Genomic DNA, 23,075 nt, shown 5'->3' on the forward strand with positions numbered 1-23,075 from the left:
ATGGTGCAGATAGTGTTTTAAGGCTTGACTTTGGATTTTTGAATAGGGCACATACTATTGGACCTTAACTGTAACAAATTATCTCTTTGTCAGAAGAACAATGTCAGCAGAAATCAGTCTCATTAGAATAGTTCTATAAAATATGTTAGCTACACCTTAGTGTGGTGATTCACATACTTTTACCTAAACTGTAGATAGGTGTTAATCCCATCTTTTTTCAAAATAAATGGAGTGTGGTTTAATTGCCTTACAAAATACTTTTAATGAGGGCTATAAAGAACAAATCCATTTGAATATTTATTTTGTTTGTTGTACCATTGTGTGCAGGACAGTATCGTTATATAAATGCAAATACATTTACTATTGGTGAGTGCACCCTTTAGAAAGAAAAAGAAAAACTATGGGTGGAAATATTGGAGGAGAATGCTACAGCCCTCCACCCCACCTCCCTAAAAAAACGCTAACACACTCTTTTCAAGATCAATGCCCTAAAGATAACGTTATGGTACAGATTGGTAAAGTATGTGTGGGGTGTGTTGGGGATAATTAAGGAGACAGGTTTATGGTAAATGAAGAATGTAAGAAATGTTTTCTTTGTGAGATGGAAATAACCATTAACATCTGTTTAAAAAAAAATGGTACAGATTGGTAAAAAAAAGTGTAATTCAATATGAATAACCATATTCTAGTGAGATTAACTGTTAGTGATACAAGAAACAAGGGCTTGCATCAGAAGAAATGTAATGAAAGGCTGAAGCATTGCTATTTCAAGATCTGGAATAATTGTAGCCAGACTGCTGTTAGCCATCTGATGAATTTAAAGGAACTATCAGACAGGAGTATACACATTTGTTAATGTCTTGGAATTCTGCGTAGTATAAATATAACCTAGATTGCTTGATCTCATATCATTTCTTTCATAATTCTAAATTAGCTTCCTGTAAAAAGCTTGGCAGAATATTCTAGAGAAGTATACCTGATGTATCACCAGCATGCACACATGAACGTATTACCCTGTGGCGGTGAGCACTGAGAAGTTATAGTTAGGACCAGGTCTCCAAAGGAGATGATTTTTTCGGTTTACTACCAACTTTGGCGTGATTTGCCGAATCTTCACAAAACATTCTTATCCACCTCATATTGTTCCTGATAAATTTCAGGGCTAATCTGTCAATTGGGAGCCAAGAAAAAGGGGGGGGAGGGGTGATGGGCGCAGGGCTTGGTGAGGCCAGGCCTTGCATGGTGGGGTAGACCACCCACAGAGGAGTAAAGCGAAGGGCTTGGACAGAGGCCAGATGTGGTAATATTATAATTATTTACTTACAGAATAATGTCTTCTCCTATGGTTTGTACTATCATCACATGGTAAAGGTATGTTCAAAATAAAAGTTTTACTAATGAAGATACGCTGTGAAGACAGTTGCTGGGGTGTGCTCAAGCCTGCTCCATAGTGGCGGACGTTTTTCCTTTTGAAATAAAGGATAATTATTTTTTCTCCTCATCCATCAATCTCTCTTCATTTCTGTCCAAGTTCCAGGTTTGTGACAAGTACCTTATGGTACCTTGCCTGTGCTAGAAGAAACTCAACACCTTTTATTGTGACCTCAGACGCTCATGTCTTCCATGACTTTTCTTCTATAAGAATAGCTTTACAGACTTTGCCTGCCTGTATTTATTCCCTTCTGGTAACTTTACCACCCACAAGGTACTGATTTCAACACCCTAGGGGGTATAGTCACAAGAACGTGTGATAACTACCGCATGTGTAGCGTAAAGCAACTTTCAGCAATGCAGCCCATCGCGGGAAAATAGCCCAGTGGCAAAGTGTAATTCACAACATGCCGGTAGCATGCAATAGTCTGCCGACACTGCCGACAATGTCCGCGGAACAACCACTGTGATAGAGATAAAAACACATTCCCCAACGCGACAAAACCTGCAATGGACACAAGCGAGATGAGAAGACAGTGAAAACCAGCGAGAGGGCAGCAATACTCACGTGCAATGCGGGAAAATGGTACAAGACCAGCACACCGAAAATGCGACTGAACAAACGACGAATGCACCCTGACCAAATGCAGAGGACAACATTTACACCACAACATCAAAGCACCGTGGAAGAACATAACCGACAGGTACACTGCACGAAAGAGACCAGTGGCAGATAAATCAGAGCAGCAGGCACAACAGACCCACCGTGCAGCATACGCACACAATCAGGAGTGCACCCCGGCAGTGACAACATCCCGGGTCAAACAGCCCCCCACCACATTTCAACACAGGACACAATTGGTTCAGCAAATGTGCACAACCTGCCAAAACACATCTGGAACACAGGGAAACGTAATAACAAAATGTACAAGTTCACACAGGGACCTGCAAAAATGTTTATTCACACATGCAGTGCATTTGGACATTCTGTACCGTCGTATGATTGCCATGGACGGTCACAATATTACGTGCTTATGAGAAGTAAGTGGCAATGATGGTATTCCAACGGGCCATTCCTGCCGCTGCTGCAGTGGGATGTGGACCACCTGCCCCATCACCACCATCATCGGCTGGTACCTCTAGGCCTGGGATCCATGGGACCCTGGTGCGAACACAGATGTTGTGCAACACACAACATGCAACGATCAGCTTGCACACCATGTCCGGGCTGTACAGGAGCTTCCCACGTGTGCCATCCAGGCACCTGAAACATGACTTCAACACGCCAAATGTGCGTTCCACGATGCACCTGGTACATATGTGGGCCGCACTGTACCTCCTCTGGGCGGGTGTGTTCGGATCTCGGAGGGGTGTCATCATCCAAGGGCAGAGTGCATATCCTTGATCACCTGTCACAGTGCAGGGAGAAAAGAGTCAATACTTGGTTCGGCAGAATGTGGTGGCGGTCCACCAATTACAGTGACGCCTGTGCTAGCTGTGTGTGGGGTGAGTGTTCGCACGCCCACAGGGATGAGCTGATACTGGAAACTACACCACCAGTCTGTATAGGGTGCAGGGGTAGGCCAGGATGACCATGGAGTGCTGTGGTCATGCCTGGTAGGTGGACGTATAGTTTGACATGTTGAATATGATTTGGTTACATGATCATCTCCACAGTTGTGCATTGTGCTGTTGAGGCATTGTGACGTGTGGTGTGTTTATTTGGTACTTACAAACGAGCAGTCCCGTTCCATATGTGCCGTCCTGGAAGCGCTGGTTGATGATGGACTGTCAGAAGATGAAGGAATCATGCACACTGCCTGTGAGGTTGGCGACGACATTGGTGAAGAGTCCCCAGTGGTCCAATATTGCCTGCACATTGATGGAATGCATGTGCTTTCTGTTGCAATAGTGGTGTGCAGTATCCGCAGGGGGCAAAAGTGGGACATGTGTGCAGTCAATTGCCCCCAACACGGCCGGGAATCCGGCTATGGCGTAGAAGCCTTGCTTGGTCTCTAGCTGTTCCTGCGCAGTGTTGGGGAAGTGAAGGTACTGTGGTATGAAGCTGAGGATAGCATCCAGGACAGGTGTGATGAACTTTGATAGGGCCGCTGTGAGACCCCTCCAACTCTGGCAGTTGTTGGTTGGAAGGTACCAGAGGGCAACAGGAGCAGCACAGTCAGCAGCCTTGTCTGCAGAGGGATGTTGGTTCTCGCCTGTGGGCGATGTGGGTCAGGATGCCGTGAATGGTTGTCCTTTTGAGCCTGTAGTGGGCAATGACTTCCTCGGGCATTAGGTATGTGAGTGTGGTGCGTTTTCAGTAGGTCCACTGTCTTACTATGCGCTGTCTCTGTGGTGGTCCGGGTCCAGGGGTAGTGGCGGTCCTGGGGGTGGTGGCGGTGGGTGTTGTGGCCCTGTTAAGGCTCCGAGCTGCATGATGAGTAGCTCCATGGCGTAGTTCGGTCTTCGGATGTGGCTGCGAGCGGGGCTCCATTGCCTACTGCAGCTAGTCCTCCGTTTCTACACCTGCTTGAGGCAGATGTTAAATACCTGCTGCTAAAGCGGCTTATCGCGTGTTTCGGGTTTGCTTCGCGGATCTGTCAGTTCATTGTGAAAGTGGTGCGGCTATTTTTTAGTGTGTTTTTGCACGGGAACGCCTACTCTGCATCTCATTAGCGTTAGTTGGTGGTGTCCGCCGTGGTGATAGGTTTGGGGGATGTTATTGCGGGAAGTCTGGTGATGTCTGCAGTTTGCGCCAGCTTGTGAGTGGGGTTTTATTCTATCGCCACGTTTGGGTGGGAGAGGATATAAATGTAGGTTTTGATACTGGTGGTAAATAGTTCACTGGAGCAATGATGATCAAATACATTTGAGGCAGTTGAGGAATTATCACTTCAGTGGAAACTATCCACCAAAAATAATGATTAAATATGTTTTTTATTTCTTAGTAATAGGTCAGAACAGAACCACTGAAACTAGCTTAAGTATAACAATTAGAACCCCCCTGTAGGAGCAGAAAAGAGGGCTGTCCATTGAGCACTTTTATGGAGATTTTGGCAGCTTAAAATATCCTACGAAGTCTATGGACCCGGGCATAAATTATCGGTCCAGTTTACTGATGCCTTAATTTAATCAAATATACCAGTATCCTCCGATCTTGACTCAGCAATAGATAATTACCATCAATGGATTAGTGTATCCATTAATGGTTTGGCTCCTGCCAAACGCGGAAACAGAAATCAATCTACACCATCGGAATCCTGGCTCGATGAAGAGCTCAGACTGGCCAAACAATCTTGTAGAACATTAGAAAGTGGAGGTCTAAGTATAGCTCAGAGGACAAAGCCATTTATAAAGCAACACTGTTATTATATAACAAATTCTTAATTAAACCAAATCCCACTTTTTTATTAACAAAATTAATTTGGCCATTAACACTCCCAAAGAGTTTTTTCTACAGTAGTCAAATTGAGCAATTCCTCGCTGGCCAAAAACTCCAAACAGATGCCTCTTTCTGTAACAAACTTGCCACATTCTTTAAAGACAAGGTAGAGGTTATCTTTAACATCTTTGCTGCAAGCCAAAGCTCTGAGGAGGCTGGCATGATTAACAACCCACAGTCGGTGATATCGGATGGCTCCCAAACAGGGACCAACACTAGTGAAGAAGCCAATTTGACCTCTGAATTACCAGTGCCATATCAGTCTTTGAGCACTATTTTTTCCGCTTTCCCCCCACTTTCTATTGATCACGTAACAGACTTGTTCAACCAAATCAAATCAGGGTCCTCTTTTGATCCAATCCACCTATACAGCTAGCCTCGGCCATTGTCCCCAGTCGCCTACTATTGATTTTTAATCAAATGTTTCTTTTAGGGTATTTCCCCCAAAATTGGAAAATAGCATCAATTCTCCCTCTCCTAAAAAAAACGACCCTAAACACAGATAATCCCACTAACTTTAGGCCAATCTCCCAGCTTCCTTTTCCGGCCAAGATGGTAGTGAAAACCATGAACACAGCTTTCTCTATTCATCCAGGAATATAAGCTGTGGGATCCATCTCAGTTTGGCTATAGCAGCCAACACAGCATGGAGTCCACTCTGATCACAGCTTCCGAGTAAATCAGAACAACTTTGAACAAAGGAGAGAACACTGCCTTAATTTTGTTGGATCTCTTCTCAGCCTTCAACACGGTTAATCATGGATTTCTCATCAGTCACCTGTTTGAGTTAGGTGTCAGGGGTGCTGCCCTTAAGCTCCTAAGATTCTTTCTCACAGTTAGAGTTCAGTTTGTGGAATCTAATGGCCAAAGTTCACCATCTTTTACACTACCCTGTGGTGTACCGCAAGGATCGGCATGGAGTCCAACTCTTTTTAATCTATACTTTACACCTCTACACCTCTAGCTGCATTGATTAAATGTTTTGTTTTCTCAATCGTCTCATATGCTAACAACACCCAGATTGTAGTGTTGGTCACAGAAGATCTAGACTGGACTGCAGAATGCTGCCACGGCTGTATGCAACAGATCGGTAGCTGGATGTCTAACAATTGTCTGAAATAAAAAAACTCAGACAAAACTGAGGAGCTACTCTTCGGCAATCGCCCTTTGTTTTGGTCTCCCAATGGTGGCCTCAGGAAATGTTAGCTCTCCCAACTCCTGTTCCCAAAGTGAAAAACCTGGGAGTCCAATTCGACGAAAAACTTTCTTTTGTGAGACATGCTAGTGCCATCACCTTCTCGTGTTTCTTTCTGTTCAGATCACTTAGGAAGGTCTTCCGCTGTATTCCTCTGGACCTACGCAAGACAGTGATCACTGCACTGGTCTTTTAAAAAATAGACTATTGCAATGGGTTTTCCTGACCGCCCACAAAGAAGGCTCTGTATAAGATCCAGATGATAAAAAATGCAGCAGCCAGATTGCTCCTTGGCTCCCAGTGAGAAAGTGGGTCATGTTAAGTCTCTATGCATAGCTTTTAAGGCCCTTCATCTTGATGGCCCAGAATCCATCAGACAGCTCTTTCAATGGTACACCCTTTCTAGGGCTTCAAGATCTTCCTCTCAGGCCAATCTGGTCATATCAAAAATCCAAGAGAGCCACCTGGAGAGGCAAAAGCTTTGCAGTGGCCACTGCCAAACTTTGGAATTCAATACCCCTCGAACTAAAATCTATAAACAATCTGCTTACCTTTCATAGGGCTCTTAAAACTTGGTTCTTTAATAGTTAGTACAGCATTCATATCGTCTTTCTTTACGGTCTGCATTTGTCTGGTGAACTCACTTTTCCTTCCACCGACTGAGTGTCTCAGCGCCTAGACACCAATGGGTGGTAGCATGCTTTAAATATCACAATTTAATTTCATTTTGAGTAACTTCTATAGGGCTCATATCTGCAGAGTCAGGAAGTGATATAGAAATCTTCTTAAATAGAAGATAAGCTATGGAAAATAAACATTTGATGTGTCCCTTCTTTGATGAAGTACACTAGTACTTCATCAAAGAAGGGACAAATCAACTGTTGGAAAGTGATGGACAAAAGTATGGATTAAAACCCCCAAAATCGTCAGCTGTGGAATAGGACCTAAGGTTCAAAAGGGATTCAGAAGTAACTGATGTAGCTACTTGCACATGAATGGTTCTAAGACTGAAGTTCTTAGAGAATGAGATCTATAAAAAGCTGCCTTCAATGTATCTGGCTGAAAGACTAAGTAGGATTGTACAATGAAAACACATGCCATAAAGGATCCAGAAGTATGGTTTAACAATAAGCTCTCCTTTAAACTGCATATCACCATAGTGGTGAAAAGACAACTTCAATTTTGTGCAATTGTGCTGACCTTCTGGGTCTTTGGTGTGCTAAAAACGTGATTATTTTAATATCTAGAGGGGATCACTAAGCAAAGCAATGTTTAAATTAGAGTCCCTACTATCAAACCACCAGACAAAGATATCGGTGCACATTGTTCCGACCATCAAAGAACCTCAATGCCTACTAGTGACACAGCGATTCACATTCGAATTCCTGTGTAGCAACTTCAAAGAAGCAAATGGTGTGAGTTTTAAGTACTTAATGGAACTATGCCCATCCTACATAAACAACTGGAGCACAATATCCAGTAAGGCAATCATCATGAAGCAAGTGAGGTTACAATGCAATAAGCAAGGAAGGACGGTTAACCGAATGCTAGAAGCACAGCCTTGAAACATGCAGTGCCTGGACCTTGAGAACTTGCATAGAGGGACTATTTTAATAAAAATGATGCCATGCTTCTTCAAAACACATTCATCCAAATTCTGTAAGTATGTCCATGCGCTCACTCTCCAGCTTCTGAGAACTGCTTGATTGTGCGCCCTGCGCCTTATGCTTATACATTTTCTCCTTAGACTTTTAAGAGTGTTTTCATTGGCATCCCCAGTGTAAAAAGATTTTCAAATATCTGCAGAGAAGTTCACAGCCTGATGATATCGGAATGGAAATTGGTATCTTAAAGTTGACACTTCACATGAAAAATACATTTCCATCTCTCTGTGGTGTGCCATTCCTCCCTCTGTGGTCTGTGAATCGCGAGGGTTGTTTGCCAAACCAGTAAATTATCTAACTCCTAAAATGACTGGCTCTTCTCAGCCAATAGGATTCCAAGCTGAGATTAACATTTTAGTTTGTAAAATGGCTCACAAACTCAACAACCAATACTACTACATTTTTCGTTTTTTCATTTTTTTCAAAAGATACAGAACAGAATAAACCTAAAAATGCTTGTGCAAGAAAGCCTCTACGAGCCTGGTGTTGCACTCTGATTTCATACTTTGTATCTGGCAAAAGTCGCAATTACTTATGGCCGTCTTTTTCCCAGAATATGGGCCAGATGTACTACGTGCAAAATAGTGCTTCGCAGAATGCGACTCGCAATTTGCGAGGCGCTATTTGGCATGTACAACAGTGTGTTTAACACTGTTTGTGATTCCTAATGGGCTCGCAAATTGCGAGGCTCATGAATATAAATGAGCCTCTCGCAATTTGCGAGCCCATTGGGAATGACAGAACCTCCCAGGGATGGTGGCCTGCTGGGCTCAGCAGACCACCATGTCTGGGACTGCTTTTAAATAAAGCAGTTTTAAAGGAAAACGGGATGCATAAAAAAAAAAAAAGGAAACATTTTTTGTTTCTTTTTTTAAGGGCAGGTAGTGGTCCCTGGGACCACAGCCCGCACTTAAGAAATATTTTTAGGGTCAGTCACAAAGTTCCAAATTGTGACTGCATGGCGACCACAACTGCGGCTGTAAAACAGTCATACATGGGGTTGCGGTCGTTATTACGAAGGGAACGCCCCTTCCTAATAGCGACTAGCAATTCCTCAATAGCGAGTCGGAAATAAATTGCAACTCGCTATTTAGGAATTGTACAAAGCCCTTTCACATTTTACGGGTCGCAAACCTCTTTGCGCATGCAGAATAGAGTTGTACATCTGGCCCTATATGTCCTATCTTGTCCTGTTGCAATGTTTTAGTGGGACACGCCCGCAAATAAATAACGTTATTAAATGCTGAATGATGTTTCAAGCTGCTTTGATATGTCTTGGGTAATAAGACTGTATAGTGCAGCATGTATTTGCATTTTCCTTTGAGGGTGCACTTATACTTTTCATCTAAGAAAGGCTACTGAAGAAAACTTTACTTAAACTAAAACTTGATTATTGTAATATCTGGAGGGGATCCCCAAGCAAAGCAATGACTAAAATAGTCTTTACTAACAAACCAAATGCGATGCAGCGCGCGCAACGAAATTCATTTTATTGATTTAATGGTCTACTTACCTGCAATCATCCGTATTCCGGTGTTTACTACCCCACACCCTGACCCTCACCCGCCCCACTTCACCGCCCGGCAGCACTCCCACTAGGAGCCACTACTGTTATTTAGTATCCTAATGAAACTGTTAAAACCTAAAAAGTCCTTAATTTATTGCTAAATGCGTTATTTTCTTCTTTATGGCTGTCAGTTGGCCAAAGAGTTTTACGAAAATAGATGACCTAATGTGAATTGTGGCCTGAGGTTACATTACAGAGTCAACCATGACTCCTCAAGAAAGAGGTTCTTGCTAAAGCAGGGTTCTCCACAGTCGGTCCTGGAGGGCCGGATCCATGCCAGATTTTTAACATATGCCCATTTCGATAAATGTAGTTATCTTAAAAATCTGGCATAGATCCAGCCCGCCAGGACCGACTTGAGAACCCTGTGCTAAAGCAAGAAACAATCTATTGTCCATTAAACTTGTGTTGGATTCCAAAAGTGCATGCAGCTATGGCAACAGTTTGGTCCCATGCACAATCTGCAACCACCCATCCACCCATACCCATACCATGGTGTTCCAATGGATATATGTCTTATCCAAGGGAATGAGGGATGAATAGTGGTGCAAAGAAGAGGTCAGTTAATCTAAGCCTCTCCTTTGTCAGCGTGCTAGGGCATTGGTGGGGTCAGTCACTTTCCAACCACTGAAGGCTGGTAGATCCAGGAAAAATCCAGTTACGTTTCCCTCAACACAAGTTCCTTCTCATGACACAGTTCCCTATAAAAATATGGTAAACTGGGATAACAGCCATTAATGCCAGGTTCTCTTCTGAAATTCAAATGTCCGGCTTGTAATTGAAAGTCTGTAATGCCTAAATAGAGGCCTAACATATGCCAAGGTGAAACCTTTGAAAGGACAACAGCATAGGAAGAGTGACATATTTTGTTTGGGAAGTACCTCCAAACTGCTGCCAGTCTGGGGAAAAAAGTCCGTTCATTATGAAATCAGTGACTATGGAAACTTCATAATTAATAACACTGCATCGTATATTCACCATCAAGGGACTTCACCAGGGCTGTAAAAACATATACAAAAAATATTTACCATAACACAAAAAAGTAACTGAAAATAAATTATTTAAAACACTAAACAAATCCCCAAACAACCACCATCTTCTACAAATCGCGAGTAATCTATATCCAAGGGGCTGAAGTATTAAAATATATTCAAAACCATCACCTCCTTAACCACAAAACATCTTATATAAATTATGCATTACTGTTTCTTAGAGAAGTGTGGCTCAATGGTTAGAGCGGCAGACTCTGATGCAGTAGTAGAGAAGTGTGGCTCAATGGTTAGAGCGGCAGACCCTGATGCAGTAGTCTGGCCGGGGCCAGGGTTCAATTCCCGCCTCGGCGGGTCTTAGGCTCAATTTCCTCGGACCTGATTATTCTCGCTTCGGTGCCTATTCTAATCATGAGTCCCACTCTGCACCTCTGGGCAATAGCTTGCTTAATCTCTACAACGGCCCCAACACGCTGAGGTTGCCTGACTTCACCTTGGGGGTGTCCAGGAGTGGGCTCCTCACAGGGAAAAGCCAGGAAGGGTTCCTCGGTGGTATTCGTATAAGCGCCGAGATGCCTACGGGTAGTCGTGCGCTATACAAGTGCGTAATCATTTCATTTTTTAAATAAGAGTTTTACTGTTCATTTTTTTGTATATGTTCGATGCAGTCCCATGCTAGGAATGAATGTGTTGGCTGGGCTAACATCTTTTGTGATTGCAGGTAAAGAATAGTTTGAAGAATAAAGGATTGAAAAATTCATCGTTATTTGATGTCCTTTTTAAAGTGAGGAATGGACTGATTGTGACCATTTTTATAACCATCACCTAGAGCATATCATGTATTTGAGAGGGTAAATATAGGATGCAGTATTATCAGATAATGCTCTCGCCTGTGATTAAAATTAACATTGATTCATTGGAGGCGTGTAAATGAAATGCTACTTGTATGCCCGCAAACACAAGCAGATGATGAAAGGAGTGCTGAAACTTTTCAGACACTCACCCCCAGTCATAGATCTGGGTTGAATCCATCATTGTTCTTTAGCTCACTTCACCACCCCAGTTCAGACACAGCTATATGCAAATCACTCTTGAACCTGTGCCCCATGGGAACAGTCCAGCCTGAACTGCCAAGTGTCAGTGCACTTTGCCACTAGATTCAAGCTAGCCTGGCTGATGAGGGGAGTTACCACGAAACCGGTCCCAGGATGCTTGTTTCCGGTTCAGGGAAGACCTGTCTTGGTACTGCTTGAACTGCCAAGCCAGGTCTTCCCTGGACTGGAAAAAAGCATCCTGGGAGATGATGGACGGAGTGCTAAACGTTTCAGACACTCACCCCAAGTCACAGATCTGGGTTGAATCCATCATCCTTCTTTAGCTCACTTCGCCACCCTAGTACAGACACAGCTATATGCAAATCAGTCTTGGCCCTGTGACCGGTAAAACTGGAGTAAAATTGAATGAGTTCACAATACTAGGAGAAGATGTGGCCCAGCAGCTACAGCTGCTATCTTTGGCACTGAAGAACCAGATTTAAAACCAGGCTTCAGCTCAACATCCTGTGATTCTGATCAACTCAGTACACCTCCTCAAGCCCTATAATAAAAAATATGTGGTCCCCATATTAAGCGCTCTAAAGCCATTGGGTAAATTTCACACTTTACAGAAATCCAACAAAAAAACTACCAAAACAACACATCTTTTCAGGAGGTTGATCAGAAGTAATGAGTTAAAAAAAAAACCTGTCTAATAGGAATCTAGATAGACCAAAATTAAATGTTAGTTGTCACAATCCCCTCTTGTGCCTTCTGTAATGTGGGTTTTGTGCACAGGGCTCATGTTGCTTTTCCTCTGTGGCACCTCAAGGCCTCCTGCAATCCATGGTCCTCCTCCAAGAGTTCTCCACCCTGTTGAACTTACTGTACAGTTGTTCTCTCTGAATGTACTCTTGTAAGTAAATCATATGTTTCCTAGTTAATAAGTTTCAACTATTTATGCTTATTTGTTACACCTGCCTCGTTCCTTGGCGCCAACTGTCGTGACCTATTGACTCCGATGGCTAATGCCTTTGGTTCCCCCTACCATGATTGATTGATTCCAAACGTCCCTTGTGCCTGTCTTGAGCATCCGTTTTTTAACACGTGCTCTCTCCCAGCTTGCTTTTGGAACAGTCTCCTCCAAGGGATATATTTACCTCTTCTGATCCGGAGCCGGTGCTTGGCATCACTCCAGTCCTGCGCATGCATCTTCCCATCTCTCATCTTCTGAGTTGTCTGGAACACTTCAGCGCTCTAGTCTTGCAAGCCTTTCTATTGATCCTGACTCACTTGACGCTTCCAGTACCTTCACGTCTAGAGCTCCGTCGAAGTTTCCACTGTCCTCGCTTCCAGTACTAAGATTCCACCTTTTCCTGGGCTTCTTTAACCACAGTCTCCAGTCTTCCTCCAGATTAAGAAGAAATAAAGACAAGGCTAAGTACTTTCCTGTTTGGTTAGTGCACATTAATCCATAGATAAGTTTTGAGATTAAGCCAATACTAAATTCTTTGAAGGTGAAACCCAGCCTGTACTTTTGGGTGTTCCGATCTTCATTTGTATCAGAACTAAATGTCTCCACTTGATTGTTGCTTGACCACTTTTTGGTATCACAAACTTTTAAAGACTTTGAGAGCACATTTTATAAATTGAAGTTTAGTTGAACATTGTTGGTCAAGACATTTAAAGGAGTGCCAGAAACTCCAGATTACTTTTTTGAATTGTTTTTGTTTCAAGGATAATTTGTGATGAACCCTGTAAGTGCTATTGCTATTGTATATTACTGTTTAAACGCACTTTGCTGAGAACTATTAGTAAATAAATCTTCTTGTTGTTTCTAGTGCACCACAACAACACTAAAGGGTCCAGGGAATATTGCTCCTCCTTTGCAGTGTTGCAAGGCAGCAGATCAGATCCAGTGACCCAAGTCTATCTTTTCATTGTTTTATCCCAACCTCCCTTCCCCTGGGGGGGCATTGGTTCTAATAATGTTGCTCATTTCATTCGCTGCCCAAAGGTGGGATTTGGCGTTTAACAAGGTCTCCGCGGTCACAACCAGGTGATCGAGGGACAGAAGGCCAAGCCTCGCACTCTTAATTGGTCAGACGATTTGTATGATCAACTACATATTCACGACTTAGCTCAGGCCCTGTCAGAAGGCTCTCCTAATGTATTAGAATTATCAAGGGCATTGTCTGATGTACAGCGTGAAATTCAATCCTTGCAACAGAAGAATCTGTCGCTAAGGATGAGCTAGTCCGATAACAGGGTTGAATAGCAGGGGCGTTATCTGATTTAGGGGTAGGGGCGATTCTCAAAGGTACACATCCTGTTCTCCAACCTGCACATTTTGGTGATGTGGGAAATTGGGAAATCCCCCCAGTAATTCCCCGAATGGAACTGTTAATCTGGTTCATGTCACTGTAACAATGCCAGCCCCTATGCCTCTGGCTTTGCCAGAAAGGATCTTTGAAGATAATTATAAAGTTGATGCATTCTGGAGTTAGTGCCAGTTGCAATTACTTGTAAAACTAGGAGCCTTTCCTTCAGACTCAGCTACAATTACATTTATCATATCCTATCTACGGGCCCAGCTGCTATCCCACTCATTGAAAATAATGACCTGGTCTTACATGATTTCAGAAGGTTTAAAGTAACAATGTGCAGTCTCTATGCTAAACACACCTTTGTTCAGGCTAGTGATGATATGAAATTTATATTAGAGTAATAAGGATATTTTACTTATTAATACAACCCTTTGTAGACTGGTTACAGAAACCCAGTGGCCCGTAGAGAAGAGGACATTCCACTTTTATAGAGGATTAAGAGATTACCTAAAAGATTACTTGTCCCACACTGTGGATCCCCCATTGGAATTGCTCCAACTTCATTGATTTACTTGTCCAAATAGATCATAGGTTAACTGAATGCAAGGAAGAACGTCCTCGGGGGGAGCCTAAACTGTTAATAAGACGAACTGAGCGTAAAGAGAAACGTGTCAAGAATCAGGATAATGCAGAACCTATGAAAATTGGGAGCTTGCGTTGTCTTATGGCTGGAGAGGAAAAAGACAGAAAAAAAGTTAAACCTATGTTTGTATTGAGACAAGGGAGAACACTTTGCTCACAAGAGTTCTGTTAAACCAAAAGAAATTTGATAGAATGTTGCTGCAATGTCTAATTCGAAGCAGAAAACCTAGACAGCCCGGCTGACACGGGGTCAACCAGCCATGTGTGGTTCTATAACAGACCCCTCTATTACTTGCCTAACACTTCAATCTTAGTTACACTCATACTTTCACCTCAACAGAGAAAGGCATTACCTATACTTTTAGATTTTGAGGCTACTGGAAATTTCTTAGACCTAGCCCTGGCTAGTTCTTTAGATATACCATGCATTAAGTACCACAAACCTGAACCGGTTAGAGCTGGGTTTGGCTCCGAGCTCTCTTCAGGGACAATCACTTATGAAACAGCCCCTGTAACCTTAGTATCTGAGAATGGGCATACTAAAACCGTGAACTTTGATCTCAATGATACACTCAACTGTGGCTCAATATTAGGGGCTCCCTGACATCAAGTTCAGAATCCCTTTACATATTGGGCCCTCTAGTCTTTTCATCCTAGGCTCCCACTAATGTCAAACACATGGTTATAAAGTGCCACAGGAAGTCTTATCTCCTTTGACATGTGTGGCACTAAAGCAAGAAATTATGCTGCAACTTCCTATAAAATCCTCTTGATTTTGGAGAGGCCTTTGATGGACAAACATCTAGGCAATTCCCTCCCAAAAGGGAATATGAAAGCCGCAATTACTTAATTCCTGGGGCAACACTTCCATGCTTTCTGAACCGGAGACCAAATACCTAAAAAAATACCGGCATGATCTGCTAGCCGTGGCCTTCAACTGCCATTCAACCTCACCTGCATCTTTGTCGCTCTTCTTCATTCCGAAGAAGAATGGTAATGTATGGGCGTACAGATATCCATTGCCTCTAATGCCAGTCTTGCTTGATAAGGTTTGAAAGTCCACTGTGTACACCAAATTAGATCTGCGTGGTGCCTACCTTCTACCATCTCATTCGCTTAAAATGAGATGAGTGGAAAATGGCCTTCCAAACTAAGTTTGGATTATTTGAATATACAGTCATGCCATTTGGGTTATGTAAATATCCTAGCAGCGTTCCAGTACTTTATAAATGAGGTTCTGCAAGATTAACTGGATGTTTGCATGGTGGTATACATTGACAACATCCTTATTCATTCACAAAACATGACATAACATATAGGTTATGTGAAGGAGGTCCTACAAAGTCTCTGAGAATATGCTCTTATTGTAAAACCGGAGAAATGTACATTCAATACTTCATCTTCTGAATTCCAGGGATATATTTTATCTCTGGAAGGCAAAACTATGGATAAGACTACGGTTCAGACAATATTGGACTGGCCAGCACCAACCTCAGTTAAGGAGATACGAAGATTTATGGGTTTTTCCAAACTTTTATAGACGATTTATCACCCATTTGTCTGACACTTTAACCCCAATTACAAGACTTTTATGAAAAAAGGTGCCTTTTGTGTGGTCCCAGGAAGCCACTGATGCATTCAATTTCCTTAAAGAAAAACTTACCACGGCACCGGTCCTCAACCATCCAGACCCCACTCAGCCTTATTTTATACAGGCAGATGCCTCTCAGGTAGCATCAGGAGGTATTCTGTTGCAATATGGTACCACAACAGGAACCTGCATACATTTGTTTTATTTTCCCCAAAATTGTTGCCAGCTGAACTGAACTCTACGGTTGCCGAATAAGAATTGCCAAGAGTGGCGAATATATCTGCTCAGGACCAACACGTCATAAACATATACAGTGATCATTTTAATCTTTAGTTGCAGTTGGACATGTATTTAAAGTTTTACGTGTCCTGTAACTAATGAAAGGCCTACCTCTCCCATAGTAGAACAATGAGCTCCGCTATTACATTTAATAAGTGGTAACTTTTGATGAGGAGAAGGTAAGAAAGTCATGTTTGGTTTCTGACAAATTGTAATTTAAAACCCTCTTTAATCGGAAAGTTGGATTTTAAATCACAATTCGCAACTGCCATAATACATTATTGTAATGCAGTTACTACAATGTTAGGGCATATTGAGCATCTTATCATAGGCACAAAGCGTTTTTCATGGTAACAGTACAATTTTAACGAGTGCTTAATTTTGAACAGCAATTGGTGAGTCTTCTATTAGCTAAATTATCCAGTAGTGACTTTGCTTTCAATCAAGTGCACCCATTCTTGCAATGCAAGTGACAATATGAGCTTTGGGCTCTTACCGTCTTCTTTTTCTCCAGAAAGAAGGCTGGCGACTTACATGTTAGATGTGGGTGGTATCCCATATATTTTCCTTTGAAGAATGGTAGTTTTGTTTCATAAAGCAATTATCTCTTTCTTCACAACATAGGTGATTTGATCACGGTATTGGTGGTAGTTTGAAAAGTTTCCTTGGATCTTGGATCTATGCAATGTGATATTAGGGATATACAATAGTGACGACCTTTAATTTGACACAGGTGAAATGTTTAAGCCTTTCGGAAACTTGAGACGCCATTTGTGATCAGTCCAGTGATCATTTATTTGAGTACTTGGCCTCCGTCTCATCACTATTTATCGAGAAAAAGACTCTGGATGGTGCCAACTCATGAAAATGTATATATTTCTTGTTTTCAGATTGCTTGTCCTATGGCTGCTCTAAAAGTGTCTTCCTGTCCTGATGATGACTCAAATAACTCAATAAATCACAAGGGTCGAAATGCCATCGACACACCATTGGCAAATTGGGATTAAGCATTGATTTACGTTTTGCTCTAGCTGTAATGAGGGCAAATTAGTTTTGAACTGGAAACTCTTAGCCATTGGGACCATGTTCCTTTACGCTGTGTATTGATTTGTATGTTTGTCTAGTGCAACATGATGAGCACAAACTATTGTTTTTGTACTATATTGTGTTATTAAAAAAACAATAATAATTTCTACTACTTTGATAAATACCTCTTGTGGGTACCCTTTTTGTGTGTTTTATTTAATTTGTTTTCCTTGTTGAACTCCTTTCTAGAACCATTGTGGTTTTTCATTATTGAACAACTCCCAGTTTCTGGATTAAAAGGGCCACCTGTTGGGCATAACTTGTAGAAAGTTGTCATTTTATTGTCCTTGAAAGTTGAAGACATAACACTATGTCATTTTCAGTATGCTTGGTTTCTTACTCCAGTCCTCGAGGTGAAAATGGAAAACCCTCTTTTCTTAGGCACCATATTTTCTCATATTTTAAGAGACTAATCCATGGATATCAGACCACATGCGGAAGTATGAAAATTGGTCCTTTGCTAATACCACCCAAGGTCCCATTTAGGGTCTCTCATTTTGTGACACTTAGGAAATGTTAGATCACCTTAGAAGGCACTCCTGTTTATGTCCTAGAACTACTTACTTTCTTCTTGTAGGGCTCCGCAAGAGAACAGTGGCGGCCAACATAAACAAAGGGTGGTGAGCCGGGTGGAGGCAGCCGTCATAAACAACGGGTGTGGGGCGGGTGTAGGGAACGTGGGAGGGGTCGTGCAAGGGGAGGAAGGTTAGAAATACTTCATTTCTTTTTTTAAACTTACCTTAGGCCACTGGCAGCATCCAGGGAAGCATCATGGCACACTCCTCTCCTTTTCCTGTCCCAGCAGGCCCTGGGACAGACTACCATCCAAACCTTGTGCTGCAGAGCAGCGTGGAGATTGGCCTGAGCCACTCAGGCCAGGGAGTCTGTGGAGTTTCTCTAGCCGGCTGCTCAATGCAGCTGTGCTGGAAAAAAACAAGGGGCGCAAGTGTGTTTTGGTCGGCCTGAGATGGCCGGCCAAACACACATGAGTACTTAGGGAATGAAGAGCACGTAACCCTCCTCTTCCCTCTTCCCATGCCTCGGGCCACCACTCCCTACAGCGCTGGCTCAGAGCTGCCAAAGTCAAAATAAAACGATGCAAGGAAATCATTTAATTTTTCATTTGCTGGTTCTTCCACCATTGCAGAGGAGCCACCACTGCAAGAGAACAGCTTCCCTAGTACTCATAGTTACCTTCAGAGCCAGGAGTTTAAAGTAAAGTAGCTTCTTCCCTGTCCAAGGTAGGCAGGAGTCTTCCAAAAGCAGTATTCCTCTACTTTTCTTCCCAGATTCTAGCAGCATTTCAAGTTCAGGGGCGATTAGTGTTTTATAGGATTGACCCTCTAAAGATTTACTTAAATCCTTGAAGAAATCACAATCACCAGCCCCCTTTCTAATCACTGTATTCAGTTCTCATGACATATGTTGAGAACCTCTACAAAAGGACCAGGTTTACCATCCTTAAAATATTATTATGGTGACCATTATCTCGGTTTCCTAGATCCACCCACAGTTTACCACTTCATGATAAGTAAATCCACCCTTTACAGTGACTCAGTAACGTTTCCAACATGGAGCAAAGCTCCCATTGTCGGTGTGGCCCTTCAAAGCGATCTACTGGGGATATCCCCCTGCCGGGAATAGTCAAGTTACTCCTCTGACAAAGGTTACTAAACTATAAGTCAGAAAAAGCTTGTCACATCTTTATTGAGGGCAGGGGTCTTACATGAGTGGTACAGGGTTTTGGTAGAGAGGAGCAAAAGAAGGATAACAACAGAGGCCAATTGCAGGTTTAACTTAGATATGAAAAGGGTAGAATATAACAGCCTTTCAATAAATCATTCTAGTGACATATAAAGTAAATATATGAAATAATTCGGCTTTTAGTTTAATCAGGTAGATCTATTTTGCAGAACTGTGGTTTCCGGGATCTTCTAAGCCAAACTTACATTAAAATTGACGGTGAAACACTGCATCAGTTGAAACTCATGTAAACTGCCAGAACCTACTTTTGACACGGCTCATCTGTCCATATCATTCTTTTGAGCCGGAAAGCGTGTTCAATTTGAAAGTTATAGGTCAGAAAATTTTGAACTGCACCTCTCTTTACAAGGGCGCCCTGACAACCGAATTAGACCATTTAGTATTTAAATATGAAATAGGTTCAATTTACCATTCCAACATGGAATCTGTGTCTCTATTATGAAACGGTTATTTTTTCTCAATTTGTGGAAAAGAAAAAAAATATTGTGGGTTAAATGTCATATTTGACTGTTACACCACCTGCAAAGTTAGTGCGCACTTATGACAGACTTAAAAGTCAAATCTGCCAATTAATTTAGTGAAAGTGGTTTCCATGTTTAGGGAAAGGCAAATGAAGTGTATGTTTAGAAGAACCATTAGACCTCATTTTTTATTACCCTTTCCCCCTGCTTGACCCCTATCATCCTCTTACAGAATTGTCCTCACTGCCTTTTGCTTGTGTGTTCCATTTAGTCACTGCTCACATTCCCCTCTGCAAAAAAATTAGACTGCTTTGATACATTCTCATTATCTCCCATCACATACTGACATTCTACGGCTTTTGTTAGTTTTATGTTAGGGTTAATCTAACCACTTTGTTCCTATGTCTTAGAGTGTTCGGACAACTGCCTGGTTGAGTTGCGCTTTATGAAAATCAGAAACAGCTTTGAATCAAGAATTCATTCTAAGGACATATGAATGCCATGTACAACTGTGAAATTATTTACAGAAAGGTTAAATGAACTATTGTTGTCTCGATGATAAGAGGGAAAAGTGTAATTTGATAGAGGAATATAAGCTATCCCACCAAAAGAACAACATGAACCCATCAGTTGATATATTTATCTCATTGCCTTTTTAATGGAATGTGGTGCTAATTCCGGTACATGGACCTATATTGGGTTGAACATATTTTAACTTCTTTATATGCCACAATACATTTAATATATTCATGGTGAGGAGTTGGTGAAGCTGTTCTTTGAAGGTTTATAAAATATAATTTGTTTTTGCTATACCCAGCCAACTAACTGTTCAGTTGACAAGTGGCCGCGAATATAATTTTATAGGCAAAACATAATTCCATAATTGGAGGGAACCCCTATTGAAATCAAAGATGTTAGAATTTGCAGCTGCAATCCTAGGCCAGGTCTGCAGTGATCACAATATAGCAATGTTAAAGTCACTAAACTGAACATGCTAATCAAGGGTAAACATCACTTACAACAAAACTTTTACAACGCACTACCATTACAACACGGTCATTACAACGCAAACTATTACAATGCATTGCGCTGGGGGGCGCTCTAGGATAGGGAATAGGTTAATTTACTATCCAATAACCTTCCCTAGTGTCCACGGGGACTGGAGTTGGAATAGTAAATTAAACTATTCACTATCCAACACCCAAAAGCGCTATGCGTTGTAATGGTATGCGATGTAAAAACCGCGGTGTAAAGGCAGGTGTTGTAATAGCCTGCGTTGTAACGTCATACATCCTAATCAAGAGATGCAAGGTACACTGCGCTCTTATGATAAGTGGTCAAGCACGCTACGATTCAAATCTCAGCCCAGCATCCCTACAGTACAAAGGTTATGCTAAATCCCACTTGAAAATGTATTCAATAAATTGCCATTTAGCACTGTCCAAGAACCAAAAAGCATAATTTCACATATAGTATGAGTGGCTACTCTGTTACCCACATAATGCTTTTGCTCAGAACCACCTTTTCCATCTCACATAGTTTCGTATGAAAGCTGCAAATACTAAAAGCGAGGCAGTCCTTGCAATAATATTGCTGCTGGTATTGTCTTTGTACAGCCAATGATCTTATAACATGTTGCCCGTTGTTGGTGGTAATCATCATATCTATCTCCTGTTTGGTGGCCATAACATCTACAACTTTCAAATATATACATGTCCCCCTCCCCCACACACCCCCAGCCCTCACAGATAAAAAGTGTAATACAAACAAACCTGGAAATAAACCGGATTTACAAATTTAATTTAGAAACTCTATTTGATCTCTTAAAAACTTTTCCCACGTATTGCCTGTTCTCTTTAGGATTAAATATCGGACGGGACTGCCTTTAGGGGTTACCCTGCATGAGCTAGAAATGTACCTCAGTAATGTTCTACTTAATCCATCAGTGATGATTGCACTAGAATCACTATCGCACTCAATGTGACAACTCCAGATTCAGGTCTGGAATGGGCCTTCGTTAAGTATTACACTAGTCCCATTTATTGCTGTCAAAGTCACCAGTCCAGATGCAGGCCCGAAGCGGTAAATATCGCACTGAGCCGTTGGGGAGTACTGCATTTACCAAACCCAGAGGCAGCTTTCCATAGGTACTGCACGTGTCCCTTTATTGCACTAAACGTCTTTAGCATCCTAAATATCCTAGCACGTGCCATGCCCATAATAGACCATTGAGATTGCATAAAACTAGACCGTAGGGGAATATTGCTCTAAACTTATTATAGCCTTCAAGGTAAGCTCCGCACTCGTAATCGGCGTGGAGTGGACGTTATCCAGTTACTGCACTCAGATATTGCAAATGCAGAGTTTCCTCAAACGTTTAAATACCAAAAAGAGAGCTTTCAGTAGATATTGCACTAATCCGGTGTTTGCACTAAGCTTTTGGTAGCACTCCAAGGCAAATTAAAATCCTCACCCATACCCACTGTCATCGGCATGCTGTTGCCCCACAGACGTTCCTTCACAATTTCAATGCCCTAAGAACATCATCAGTAATCATTGCACGAATCCCATCATTGCACAAAGCTATTTTGCGCCACCCAAAGGCACATATCCAATCCTCATATGTGCCTAATACCAACTTATCGTGGACTGATTAATAATGAAAATCAGGAATTACTTCATTTTAATGGAGGTGATCACTCTTAATTTAGGTGCTTTATGTTTGATATTTTGTGGTATATGTTCATGCTTGAATGGAATTCTACTCTGCTTTTTAAAGGACACCTTCTCAATTAGGATGAACTAGGAAGATTGTGTGATCTCGAAGGGACAAGGTACACAAGAGTGGATGGGTCACTTTCCTGATGGTCATGTACAGGGTTCTAATAGGGGAACTACAATACCGAAGGAGCTCTCACAAACATAGAAGGAAACATGTTTAACAAAGGTTATTAAGGGGAAATTGTCAGAATGCTAACACAAACTGACAAATCACACTTTTGTGTGAAGCAATTGAGTGAATTTTGATTCCATACTTCTGTAACACAATGAACAGTGATATTGGACGGTGAAGCAAAAATGTAATTTTGCAAATTGCCAGCTACAAAAGGTTTGTTGATTTAATGGGTTAGTACCCTTCACCCCTCAGAGCTCTCTATAGTCGTTTACGTCCCTATGTCCTGCTACGAATATTAGCCACTGGATAAACAAAACAAAATACCATTGAGTGACTTCAGCACGTAGTACTCAGTTGATACCTTACTTTCAAGCATACACTAGGCTAAAAAGTCAGTTTTCAGCTCATCAGCGCTCACATTATTACATTGCTAGTCCTATTGTTCTGGAGTCAAGCCTACGATATTTACATATAATTATTAGTAACACGTGAAATGGACTTACATGAGATTAGTTACTAATAGTAATTACCTATTGTCCTTTCAGCTGTAGCAACTGCGGACTATCTATAGATTAATTATATTAACATATTGCACACACTAAAGCTGTTTAAACTACAGCGGAGTCAAAATAAAGTGAATATGGAATTATATTATGGATTCGTTTTCTGTGCACGTTGAGAATGATAATGCGTTATTCGCTAAAAGT

The 23,075-nt window shown here is 41.8% G+C and overlaps 1 protein-coding gene across 5 annotated transcripts in view; it reads right to left on the reverse strand.

The window, feature by feature from the left end:
• The window catches only part of LOC144821103 (uncharacterized), a 551,585-nt gene that overhangs the window by 262,207 nt on the left and 266,303 nt on the right, over nucleotides 1-23,075 (reverse strand). The gene's annotated exons all lie outside the window — the stretch shown is intronic.

This window comes from Lissotriton helveticus, chromosome 1_1, assembly GCF_964261635.1.
Source record: "Lissotriton helveticus chromosome 1_1, aLisHel1.1, whole genome shotgun sequence".
In the NCBI taxonomy this organism is placed as follows: domain Eukaryota; kingdom Metazoa; phylum Chordata; class Amphibia; order Caudata; family Salamandridae; genus Lissotriton; species Lissotriton helveticus.